Genomic DNA, 12,575 nt, shown 5'->3' with positions numbered 1-12,575 from the left:
CTTCATTTCTCTCTCTCTCTCCCCCATCTATCATGCATCCATAGGTCTATCAGCTTTGGGAATGAGGTGTGGAGGAAGAGGAAGAGGCGCGAAGGGTGCATGAGGGGCGAGATGGGGGGAGAGAGAAATAAATTTCGCCCCCCTCCTACTTTAAAAATGCACATACATTTCCATACATTGCAAAGGCAGTGAGGTGCGCACACCCTCGCTGCTGTATCCCCAACATGGCCCCAGCACACACAGAAGCACACGCACACGCACACAAATCCGAAAACACAACCTACAGCAAAGATGAATGCATGTGTCCCATTCAGTAGGTGTGGGTGAAAATCTACGCCTTGCCATATTTATCTTCATAAGAGCAGAAGCCGTATTTGTGCCTGTATAAACAGTGGCTGTGGATCTGTGCTCTGTGTGTTTGTGTGTGTGTGTGTGTGTGTACACAAAAACGTAATTTTACTCACCTTAAAAAAATAATAATAATAAAAGAAAAACACTCACACATTGTATAAAAAAATAAGAAAAAAACAACTTGACAACATAGATTCTTCTTGATTCCCCCCAAATAATGGACATAAATACATTGCACCATGTACTGCAGGTCCAAAAATCAGCAATTCAGAAACTCGAATGTCTCGGGAGTTTACAAGCGCCTCTGTCTTCACGCTAAATCCACAATTTCCCAACTTCCTCCTCCTTTCATTTCAATAGCAAAACACATTTGCTGATGCACAGATTCCAAATAGTTTAGAGTCTATTTGCCGTCTGTCTTGTAGCGAGGCTTTCAGATGCTAAAACAACAACCAAAACCGTTCTCTAAAACACAGTCGAACCACCAAGCTCTTGTAGATAATGACAACCTGTCGGGAGAGAGGAGAGAAACACGAGCGTGGTATTATTAGGCAAGACTAGTTTGTTCAGGAGAAGTGTTTTTGGCTTTTAAAAAGTTCCATTTTGCACTCCCCAGGCTCTGCAAACGGGGGTACCCCAGGGGAGCGTGCGTGCGCGCGTGTGCGCGCGTGGGCATGTGCAATGCATGGGGCTGAAGTATGCAAGTGTGTTTGTGTGCGTGCTAAAATATTCTGACTGGGCTGTCTAGCGGCTCACAGAGCAGAGAGATGTGTCCTGTCTCCTGCATTCGAATACGAATGTTTTTTTTTTTTTTTTTGGAGGCTAAAAGTAAACAGATATGCTTGCTTGAACACACACACGAGAACGCGTGTACATGCGCACCTGCCATCTCGTACAGTATGCGTGTGAGCCCACACAAAAATGCAGCGCGGATGCGGACACGGGACGTGTGAACACGAGAGTTGTAGTGCGCGTCTCCCCATCTGCTGTCCGTGTGTGTCTTAACCGCTCTCGCCCATCAATCTTCGCGCTCGAATATCCGCACGCCTTTGCCGCGCTGACAAAACGCAGCAGCGCCATTCGGTCAATGCATATTTAAAAAAAAAGAAGAATGTTTCCGGCAGGACAGTCAACAGAAAAAAAAAAGGAACGGTCATCACGGACGTGCCCTTTCACAGCCTGCGAAGGTACGGTTTTATATGGCGATATAAACCTCTGCAGGTCTGCGTTCTCAGCTCAGTCCTTAAGCTCTTTAATTCTGTTCCATATCCCACTTGCGGTATATGGGCTGTAATATAAGATAGCCCAAGACAATGAGCTGTCCAGTTGCCGAGGGGTTTAGCTGACATTGTGTTATGAGCGTGGAGGCAGGAGGGATAGGGAAGAGGTCGAGTGAAGGGTAGGAAGGGGCCCTTCAAACAAAATATGACCCTTTAAAAGGCCTGTTTGTAAGGGCTGGAATCCTCCTAGCTACCATATTTCCTCCTGCTCTTCCCCATTTCTGCCTCTGTTGTCCCTCTTACACTTTTCCTCACTTAATCCGTTCACACACAGATGTGTTGTCTGTCAAGACGGCGATGATAAATTAGCACGGGTGCTGCTGGTGAAATAGGAGCTGGTGTCTGAGGGCAGAGGGTGATAAAGTGGACAATGCCAGGGATGAACCACTGATAGTTCAGCTGTGACTCTGCCGGTCTGGAGAAGTACTTTGGCCGAAACTGTGTTAGATTTTCTTCCAGAACAGTTACTACAGATGGTACACCACACACGCACACATACGCACAAAAATGGTCTTTTATACAGTTTTTTGGAAAGAATGAGGCTGAATTTTCTTTTTTCTTTTAATATATTTATTATTTACAAATCTGACACAGGAAATAATAGTAACCAACTGCAGGAATCTACTTACAAATATTACTCGTTTACAAAAAAAAGAAAGAAAAATAAATCCTTTTAGAGAATAAACACAGAAACAAGTAAAAGAAAAAAAGTATAAAAAATAACTTTTAAGTTTTTTTATTGCTGTACAGCAGGAGAATGTTAGAGATAGTTGTTGCTTTGTGTTTTCTGTTTCAGAAGTTTTTGTCACATGCTTTGCACAATCTTCACTGCCACTAAAAACTCCTTTTATTTATGTTTGTGTTGGTGAGGGCAAAAAGGGCTGAATGGATGCGTATGTTGTTTTTTTTCTTGCTTTTTTAATTTATATATATATTTTGGATGGGGAGGGGTGATTCTTTTACCTGAAGGCTTTGGATGCTGTGTGCTTGTTTATGTCTGCGCTTGCGTTTGTGTGTGTATGTACATGTGTTTCTCATGAAGGCCCATGCCAGGCAAATTAATTCTCAGAAGTTGCGTGGCGGGGGCTCTCCATCCCTTTGAAATGGGGCATACTACTCCCTGTAATCAATAAGTCAAGCCATCTCGGCAGCATGTGGCAAACCCCCCGGCACACAGATGAAGAAGCCCAATTTACTCATCATAAATTCTGATTCCCACAATAAATCTGAGGGAAGGTCCCCCGATATCTAGATATCTCAGGGGTGTTTGAAAGGCTGACCGGCCCTAGCCCTGACCAGGTTTCGCTTTGTTGATTAGAAATAAAAAAAAAATAATTTAAATGTATCACATTTAAAACTGTGTTTTTTTTTTCTTTTTCGACAAAAAAGTCCTATTTTTATTCCAGCATTCGCACAGAATCAAATCAAATTTCCGCTCCCATCTTCTTGAAAACCACACATCATGCATCACAGGCACTTTTGTCTACCTTTTGACAAATTTCCTTGAATCTGGGCATTTTCTAATGAACCTCGACATTCACCTCCAGACAAGTTGGTGACGTGTGCAGGCCGGGCATGTGATGTTGGGGACATGCAAATCTAACGGACAAGTGCTGTCTCTGCTGCTTAAAGCCTCCCTGCTCAGAAGGCCCAAGTATATGACAATGACCTGGGGAGGAGGAAGTGTGGCAAAAAAAATAAAATAAAAAAATGACACACCTATGCAGGGCAGATGCTGAGACTGTTCATTGAATGGTGCAAGAATAACGCAAGAGAAAAGCGGCAACTGCGGGGGAACGGTTTACACAAAACATCTGTAATATCTGTGTATTTGTGTTTGTGGTAACGCCATGAACAGCCGCTTGTGAAAACACAAGTGCCGTCACTGTGCATGTAGACAACACATGGTGCAAAAAAATTGATTTAATACAGCATGGCATCCTCAACACCAGTGGCGCTCTATCTATCTTCTTTTTGGCAAGGACTTCCTGCTCTCCAGAGTGGTTCCGTCAATACATGACATTTATGAGGCTCCATGAGCCACGGCGCATGTTGCACAGATGACGAGGGACGCCTTGCGCGCCATGACGACAAAACTGCCAAATTGTGAAACATTGTGCGTGTAATTTTCTCCAGAAAAAGGCGAAGCAAAATTAAACAGAAGCTCATGTCTGCTGACAAGAAGAGAAATGCATGACGTGGGATAAGAGGAGGAGGCAGGAGAAACTTCCAACGGCAGAGTGCGTTTGGATACAGCGGAATGGAAGTGAAGAGAGTTTTCCACGCGAGTCAATACTGCTGTCTTCATTTGTAAGTCAGAGTTAAGAACACTAATTCCTGACCTGTTAGATACATCTGAGAACAGAGAGCTTTCCGGGACGCTAATCCATAAGTCTGCTGCTAAGTGGTTCATCAGCAAGAGCCTGAGATCGAAAGTCACCAATTAAGACGCCTAAACGCCCGGCTAATTGAGCTCAAAGTGTAGTCTGTCTCTCACATGATCACAAATGATTAACAAACACACACACACACGCCTAGCTCATTCCAGGCAGTTCAGCTTCGGGGCTTAATGGTGAAAACGAATGCGTGTTCAAAGTGCACACGGCGATTGGCAGTTTGTACGCATAGTTACATCATCAGCAATTAACACCAACCACATTTGACGCTTACGAAAGCAAACTCTGATCTGTTATTGTGAAAAGATGAAAGTTATGTTTGTGACTAAATATCTGTGCAGTGTTGCATGCTGTTGAGTAAGTAATTTAGCCACTGGCAGTCCTCAGAGTCACAAGACATTGCTAAATGGCAAAGTATCAGATGCAACAGCTAAAACCAGATGTTTCGGCAGATTACATGAAAAATACAAGCTGTTTTTCCTTACTGACATTAAATCAGAGAAAACATTTTCTGTTTTAGGTCAGTTTGGTTTACTAAAGTTTTTTCTATATACTAAATGCCAAAACATTTAAGGTGTAAAGCCATTTTCTGAAAAGCAATGTAAAATGTTGGACTACATTTATACATGAACTTAACAAAATATTATTATTATTTTTTTTTCTTAAGAAAGGGACTGGGAATTGGTAAAACTAAAATGTAAATTTTTGGCAATCAGAACCATTGTTATATTCAGGGGAAAAACAGATTCTTTCAACAGCATTCCAATGTTTGGTGTTGGGAGAGTTACAGTTTCGTTACAAAATGTAATGGTGAGATGCACTTGACAAAATAAATGGCGTCACAGGAAAAGAACATTATGCAGATATCCAATCACTCCACTTTGAATGATCAATTGAGCTTGATTGGTTAATAGGCAAGATTTAAATAGAGTGCATGTAACTGACCTTGAACTGTGCCAAAATTGGTGGTCTTCGTTGAAGTTGCATGACGAAAATCCATGCATTTTGACCTGAGCCTCTTGTTATCCTATCCTCATTGTAACAGCCCAACTGGTGAACCTTTCATGCTCCTTTGCATGCAAAACTATTGTGTAGTTGGTCAGAAACTGCCTAATGGAAAAGTGAGAGAATGATATCAACTACACTGGTCCCCAGTGCAGAGAAGGGAATCTTTAACTGGGAGTGTTCTTCTGCTGCTGGCATGTTGGAAAAGTATTATCTTTTTGTGAACCCTACTGTGTGGGAAGATAAGTGCAGTGAGTCTTCAACAAAGTAACCAGCATATGTCATTTTTTTACAGTATCAAATTGCACCAAGTCATACAGTATTCTGTTAAAGTCTAAACACTGAAATAGTTTGCGTCTTGGCTGAGAGGTCAGTCGACCGAGATTGAAACAGTATTTGCTTTTTATCTACCTGTACACTTTAACACGGGTAGAGTACTGAGCTATGCTGTCCGAAAGCAGATACTAAACCCTAGAAAAATACAACAGACATCAAATTGCATATCTCATCATTATACAGTTTTACAAAAAATACAAATTAAATCCCACTGACTGATTTATTTTTATTTTTTTCCCTTACATTCATTGTGTCACCTGTTCTCGTACTGTCTCCCTTACACCAAAATGTAATATTTGCAGTGTTTACTTGGAGCAGTAGAGGTCTTTGTGAGGAATGAGGACAGATAACATCTGCTCCAGGCCTCTCCCTGGCTTGGCCCACAGGTCTGAGGAGCAAAGCGAATTGTGTCTGAAAGGGGATGATACCCATCGGAATGTTAATGGGGCTGAATATTTCAGAGGTGGGATCATCACATGGCAGCAGGAGGACGGCTGGGTTTCCCAAAAGCATTTAGCGGTCGAAGTTCCTCAGTGTTATTGTAAAGTAGGAGTCAGAGATGATTTCTTTGCTACAGCTAACAAGGTCCAGTTGCTGTCGCTGGTGTGTGGAGGAGGAGGAGAAGGATGAGGGGGGGATTTAAGACAGCTGTATGTCTCTGGTGCTCTTATATGAATCAAGAAGTCCACCCAAATGTACTATTTGTGTGACTGATTGCTCTTCTTTTATTTGTAATTCTTTGTATTAATTCTAAATGGAAGTGACTTTCAGGGCATAAACAAATGATGCAAGACAAAAAAAACAAAAAACAAAAAACAAAACAAAACATTGCTTTAGTCTAAAATGGACGTGAAAGGATATGAGTGTTTTTGTCTGCAAAAGATGATGCCTTTAAGTTTCATTTATTATTATATTTATTGTGGCTCTTTCGTGGTGTTTGCCATGATACAAAAACTGTATAAACATATGGTAAAGCCATTTACCAAAGCTCTATCACACAGTCTTTTTTTAGTGGTAGTAAGACAAACATAATAATAAAAAAAAAGAAAAATGAAAAAAAAGTGAGAAGGAATGGGGGATTGCTCCAGTCCTTATAAACATCTGGAAACCACTATGGTACTTTTATTTTTGCTAAAATTAGTATTTGTGTTAGCCTTGGGAAACGGAGAGAGAAAGAAAAAGGGACCAAGTTGGAGGAGTCTATTTTTTTTTTCATCAGAGTGAAACTGATGTTTGTGGAGGAGAGGGGGAAAGGAGACAGAAGGAAGAGACCAGGTCAAAAATTAGGAGAATTATTGCAGTGCTCCCAGATGTGAGCAGGGAGGATGACCTGAGAAAGTCAAAGTTGTTCCCCATCAATCATTGCCATATGCCTGCAGAGAAATGGATCCTGCAGGACACTTCATATTCCCCTTTCTGATTAGTTCATTTGAAAGATGAAGCTGGGGGGGAGGCGGTTGGGGTGGAAGGTGATGGTCTTTCTGAAAATGGACGGCCCTGGCATATCCCACCAAAACAAAGGAACTCAATTTTAGAATCAAGAATTGCTATTTAAGACTACAGGGATCTTATTTTTTTTCCCTTCTTGTTCTTTGGTTCTTCCTCATTCACCTCCATCACCGTGCTCCTTCTTCTCCTTCCATTCCCCATGTTTTTATTGCACAGGTTAGTGTCAGGGAGCGATAGATTGAAGGCAACGCGTTCTTAACTCTGATCAAAGCAGCCAAGGAGGAAAGCTTTTCTAATGACTGGCATTCACTCTGCTTTCTTAATCCTGCTCTCCCTCTTCCCCTCTCCCATCTCCCATCCCTCCTCTTCTCTCTTTCACTTGCCTTTCTCTCTCAGGGCATTGGTAATTATCGGTGAGGTCTTAGTGACTGCAAATGAAATTACCATTTAAGAGAGCGGGAGAAAGAGACATCCCCTTTGCCATAGGAGAGGGCTTAAGTGAGGCAGCTTGGGTTTCGACTATTGATTTTTAAACTGCTACATCAGAGCGTGTAATGCTTTCATAATTTCAAATAAACTGTCGAGTTACAAAGTACTAATGAGAGAAAAAGTGAGAGGAGACCAAAGACAACAAAGAGAATGATGGTGGGTAAATTTTAAGTGTTGACACGCATGTATGGAAATTAAACTACCACTCTGGTCAAACTAGACTGCCAAGATCTAAACAATCCTGAACTAACTGCTAGCTAACAGTGATAAATGTTTATTGTGTGATAATGGGACATCAAACATTTTTTTATCAGACTGGTACTTTCTATGAAAATTCACATGAAGGGGAAATGTAAATTTGCAGGTTTTTTTTTTTTTCTAACACAAGCACTATCTTCAAAATTGAAAAAAAAAAGTAATGCAAAAGAAAAAAAAAAAAAAAACATCAATTTTCCCATCACATTTTAAATATAAAATTATCTTTGATGGTTCGTCTTTACTGAAAATATAAGCCACACATCCATTAGTGATTTCAAATAAGCGGTGCACACAATAAATCCCGAAACTGTCCAACAAAAATGTACCGTAATCGCAGCTTTTATTTATGATGGCGTAAAGATTCAAAAACAGGGACAGAGAAAGGAAGAATTTTCACGTGTGGCTGAATGAATTTAAATTTCTTTACATCTTTCACTTTTTTCCCCCCTCCCTCTGTTTTTCTCACTATAGACCGCAGGCCGTTGGAGGCAGCTTAGAAATCTCTTACATCTGGAGCAGCCGTAATTCGTGGGACTTGGCCTGACAGCCATGACAGTCATCGGGGCGACCGACAACAACTGTCTCCTGTGTTAGCGGCTGCAGTGCATATGTGTGAGTGTTAGCTTCATTTCAGAGAGTGACGGTGGCTATAGGCTGTATGTGTGTGTGTGTGTGTGTGTGTGTGTGAACGTGACCCTTTCTGTTTAGAAGGGAAACTTTTTGAACAAGTTCCTTACGTGATCTGAATTTGTGCTATTGAGAAATTTACTAAGCAGTTTTAATGAACATTTTCTGTCAAGTCCACAAATATAAGGCATACAGAGTGCTTTATGCTTTATGTAAAGCATAAAGCACTCTTTATGACGTGTAGAAATGCAAATTACAAAAAATAACAATGCCTTTTAAAAAGAAAATATAGATGTTTTATATTAATTTTATTGTTTCACTTTTTCTTTTTTTCTTTATTGTTTTTTTTTACTTCATTGTGTTTCCACTATTTATGATTAAAAATGTAATGTTGTTCTTCTTGCAGAGCTTTCTTGCACAACAACTTAATCTGATCGGTTTCCTCCAAAATAAACAAAGTAAGAAATTAATTTAATTTCACCTGTTGCATTTTTATCTCAACTTTTTAAAATTCTTTAATATATGCTCATTTCTTTCTATATCAACACTGTATTTAAGAGAGCTCCATTTTTTATTACAATTAGGGAAGAAAAAAATAGCATTTTCATTAAACAGTCACATTCCAGTATTGTGCATTTATTAAAGATTACACATGAGCTATGTCTCAGATAATTGTTTTTCACAAAAACTGCCAAAAATTAACAAAACAAACATTTCAATTACTCTGGAAAAATTACTACTTCCTTCGTTGTTGTTCCAAAATAAATCAGAAATCTAATCTAAGATCAATTTTAAATGGGGAATTTTAATAAAGTGGTTTTACATTGCAGTCATTTATTCCATTTTGCATCATATCTGGTATCGTTCTATGAATTTAGAGTAAGATCTACTGCCTCCCAGCACAGTTTGATGACCAGGACACATTCTGCCTCCCAATATTCCCCAGCTAAGTCAAGCTCCAGTCACACTACACCCAACACATGACAGTGGATATGGGAAAGATGGATTTGTAAATTCAATTTCTCTCTATTAAAGGACAGAAACTTGCTCTACTAATCTGGCTGAACATTAAACTGCAAAGATTATTCCGGGATAATACCGTATGCGTCCAGTACAAGCGAGCTCAAAGCTCCAGCTCTTCTGTTCACAGTAACACGACGACAAACTGATACGCAGCAGACAAATTGTCAGTTTGTTTTATGGTGGGCCAGGGACACCCCGCCACAGCTCGTCATGCTGCACACAGACAGTAGCGATCGTTTGCAGGTCCAAAATCCCACATTCCACATTCCTGATTCCAACAGCTCGCCTGCTAAGCTGGTCTCCATATGAAGAGCCATTGTTAGAGTGAGAGGGTCATGTATCGCTCCCTCTCTCTGTCTGTCTCCTGCTCTGTCTTTCGGCCTTCCTCTATTACTGTCAGACATTATCTGTGACTTTTGCTCTGTGTATCCTCCACATTTCACTCTCCTGGCCTGGTTTTCCCCACTATCTTGCACGAGTTTGTATATTTCCTGCTTTGCTTCGCTCAAGCCGTCGTGTCCCAGTCGTGCTGTTTTTTGTCTGTGGCTCTGCTTTTCTGCAAGACTCTCACTTTGCTTTCTGCCCGTTTTTCCTTTGTGTCTGTCTCCTCCTGTATCCCGCTGTCTGTCTCTCCATCTCCCGTTCCCTCTGCGTCTCCAGATATTCATGGAGAGATTTTCTCACATGTTGGATATAGATTTATGACCCCAGCAAGATCCCCGTGGCCACTAAATTTGATACCATTCTCTAAGCCACATTGTTTTTTTTTTGTGTGTGTGTCCTGGCTTGTCTGTTGTGCGCGATTGTGCGTAAGTCTGTGTGTGCATGTCTGGGTAAGTGTGTTCATGCATTACAAGGTGGAGGCGGGTGACTTTTAAAGGGTTAGCTTGGGTATGGTGGGTGCAGAGGAGGAATTTACAGTTTATTGAAGCACAGCAGTCAGGTATGTGTGCGAGTGTGCACATCGGGATGTCGGTGAGTGTGCGTGTGTGTGTGTGATAAAGAAAAAGAAGGAAAGAGAGAGAGAGAGAGAGAGAGAGAGGGAGAGAGAGAGAGGGGAGAGAGAGAGAGGGAGAGAGAGAGAGCGCCTGTGGGTGCCAGGTGACCAGGCTAACCTCTTGGCTGGTGTTTTGGATTTAGCCTTTGGATAGCAAAGCAAAATAAAAACGGAATGCTTTTTCAATTACAGATCAGAGAGAGAGTGAACAAAGGCAGGAGAACAGGGAAAAAGTTATTGGGATCTAATATATCAGAAGCTTTGTGCCTCTAAAATCTAAGTGCTTTAATTTTGACAGCCAGAACATTTTGTTCTTGAATATTTATAGTTCACAAGGGTCGCATAATTTTTACTCAATTTTTCTAAGTAATTTCTCTTGTAAAAGCTTTTCATTTTAGAAAATTCCTGCACGCCTTCTGTTTTGCGGAAATTGCAGATTTCTATTTTTTTTGGGGGGCTTTTTTTGCACTCCCAAGTATGAAGAGTTGTACATTTGACTTTGCAAAATTGAGCAACTACCTCCGTTTTAAAACTCACAAAAACGAGCTGCAAAAATAGAAGATGGCTGAAACAGAATACAAAGTTACACAGAGACACATCTGTGGAAGACAGCCATTTACTGTGTTTTTATGTTGTCTTATTAATTCTGACAGTAAAGGCACCTGAACTCTCCCGTGCATATTTTATTGGCTGTAGGTGGTATTTGTTGTGTATTTATGTCTTTTTTTGTTTGAATACTCTGTTCCTTCAACTTATTCCACAAGTTGTCGAGGGCGGGGTATTTCAAAATGGCATTGTAGAGTGCATAGGATTGTAATGTGCTTGTGTGTGATGTGAAAAGAAATGCTTCTCGCTTTTGATGTTTGGCTGAGAGGAACGGCACAAAAATAAAAGCCTTGGAAAATAAAGGAATGTTTTTGCAGGCTCGAGAGTGTGCGATCCCCTAAAATTGTTTATCTGTCAGTCAGGCGGCATGCGCGCGCCGACTGCGCTCAAACATGTGTTGGAGTGAAGGCGTGTGTGTGCGTGTGCGGGAGTGTGTGTCCACGCCTACATCTAAAAGCCGTATCTGGCTTCAGATCAAATGGTGTATGAAGTAGGGGAATGACACAGAGAGAAAAGTGATAGCTCTTTAATGTTACCTATCCACTCTCAAACCCAAATATAAGACCAGGAACATACGGAATAGAGAAGTGTGTTTTAGAAGAAAAGGAGTGACATGAAACACTTATGTCGAAAAGCTCTGAACATGACTTGGGCTTTGTAGCGAGGGGGAAGAAGATGTCTTGCAGAAAAAAAAAATAAAAAAAAGAAAAGAAAGAAAGAATAAATTGGATTGAGAGAAGAGTTGATATGGGGCGAAGAATTAAACAATGACATGCACTTTTATAGTTTGTGTATGTTAGGGTACAGTCGTGTTTCGTATCGTGTCTAACTTGTGTTTTGTTTCTTTTCTCGCTCTGCTCACTCTAAACTTTTCACTGTCATTGGGTCTGAGCCAGATGTTATCACAGAGGCTGCATTTGTGTCTATAAATTGCTGCAGTGTTAAGGATTTGAACATTTAATAATCTTCAGAAAGAAATGTCTAATTTAACATCTGTTGTTGAATTCACCTTGACCATTCCTATTCCTTGATTTTTGTTTCTCCCTGCAGGTCTGAAGCACAAGCAGAAATGGATCAAATTTTTTAATCTTTCCAAAATCACTTTTGTGTCTCTGTTGTACATTTTAGCAATTAATTCTACATGATTTGTTTCTTGTAATGCTGACAAGTTCAGATAAACTACATAAATAATAAAAAAAAATACTTCTAACCAGGCAGTTGTCTTCTCTTCATGTTAAGATGTCTTTATTCATAGAACATAGAGCAGGGGTGCCTCTGCTGCACCACACCTGGATAGAATAATTAGGTAATCAGCAAGGCTCTGGAGAACAAGGAGGAGGTAATTAAGCCATTTCATTCCAGCATTTTGTACCTGTGGCAGATCTAAAAACTGCAGAACACTGGAGTTTTATACCCCTGCCATAGAGGGTCTTACTGAAACCCAGTCAGTCACTGTTTCCATTTGTCTTCTGTTAATGTTCAACTCATTTTGCCTCACTAAAATGAGTGGCTTGATGTGGGCAATTTTGAAGACATATTTATTTCTTACAAATATACATGAAGGTAATAAAGGATACATCTGAAATACTCAAATAGATCCATGTGTGATACGGTTTTGCGCTGAAAGCCTGAAAGTATTCCCAGATAATTCCCATCTTAACCCGTTTAATCCCTTTTTTTTTTTCCTAATAAATAAGTGCATGCATTTAAAACCTTGGACCTCCCTAACACATAATATTTATGAATTATTACATTGAA

At 40.4% G+C, this 12,575-nt stretch overlaps 1 long non-coding RNA gene across 2 annotated transcripts in view; it reads left to right on the top strand.

The window, feature by feature from the left end:
* LOC129364545 (uncharacterized) overlaps positions 1-12,002 on the top strand; it is a 31,513-nt gene extending 19,511 nt beyond the window's left edge. The window contains exons 3-5 of one of the 2 annotated variants that reach the window (XR_008606457.1): positions 8,036-8,176; positions 8,598-8,649; positions 9,070-12,002. This is a non-coding gene — a long non-coding RNA (uncharacterized LOC129364545). The remainder of the gene's footprint in view (positions 1-8,035; positions 8,177-8,597; positions 8,650-9,069) is intronic. The other variant, XR_008606456.1, reaches the window with a different exon arrangement.
* Positions 12,003-12,575: the final 573 nt, after the last annotated feature.

This window comes from Poeciliopsis prolifica, unplaced genomic scaffold (assembly GCF_027474105.1).
Source record: "Poeciliopsis prolifica strain line A6 unplaced genomic scaffold, Auburn_PproV2 SCAFFOLD012, whole genome shotgun sequence".
Taxonomy (NCBI): Eukaryota; Metazoa; Chordata; class Actinopteri; order Cyprinodontiformes; family Poeciliidae; genus Poeciliopsis; species Poeciliopsis prolifica.
Note: the sequence above shows the minus strand (reverse complement) of the source record. Positions and strands in the feature narration are given on the sequence as shown.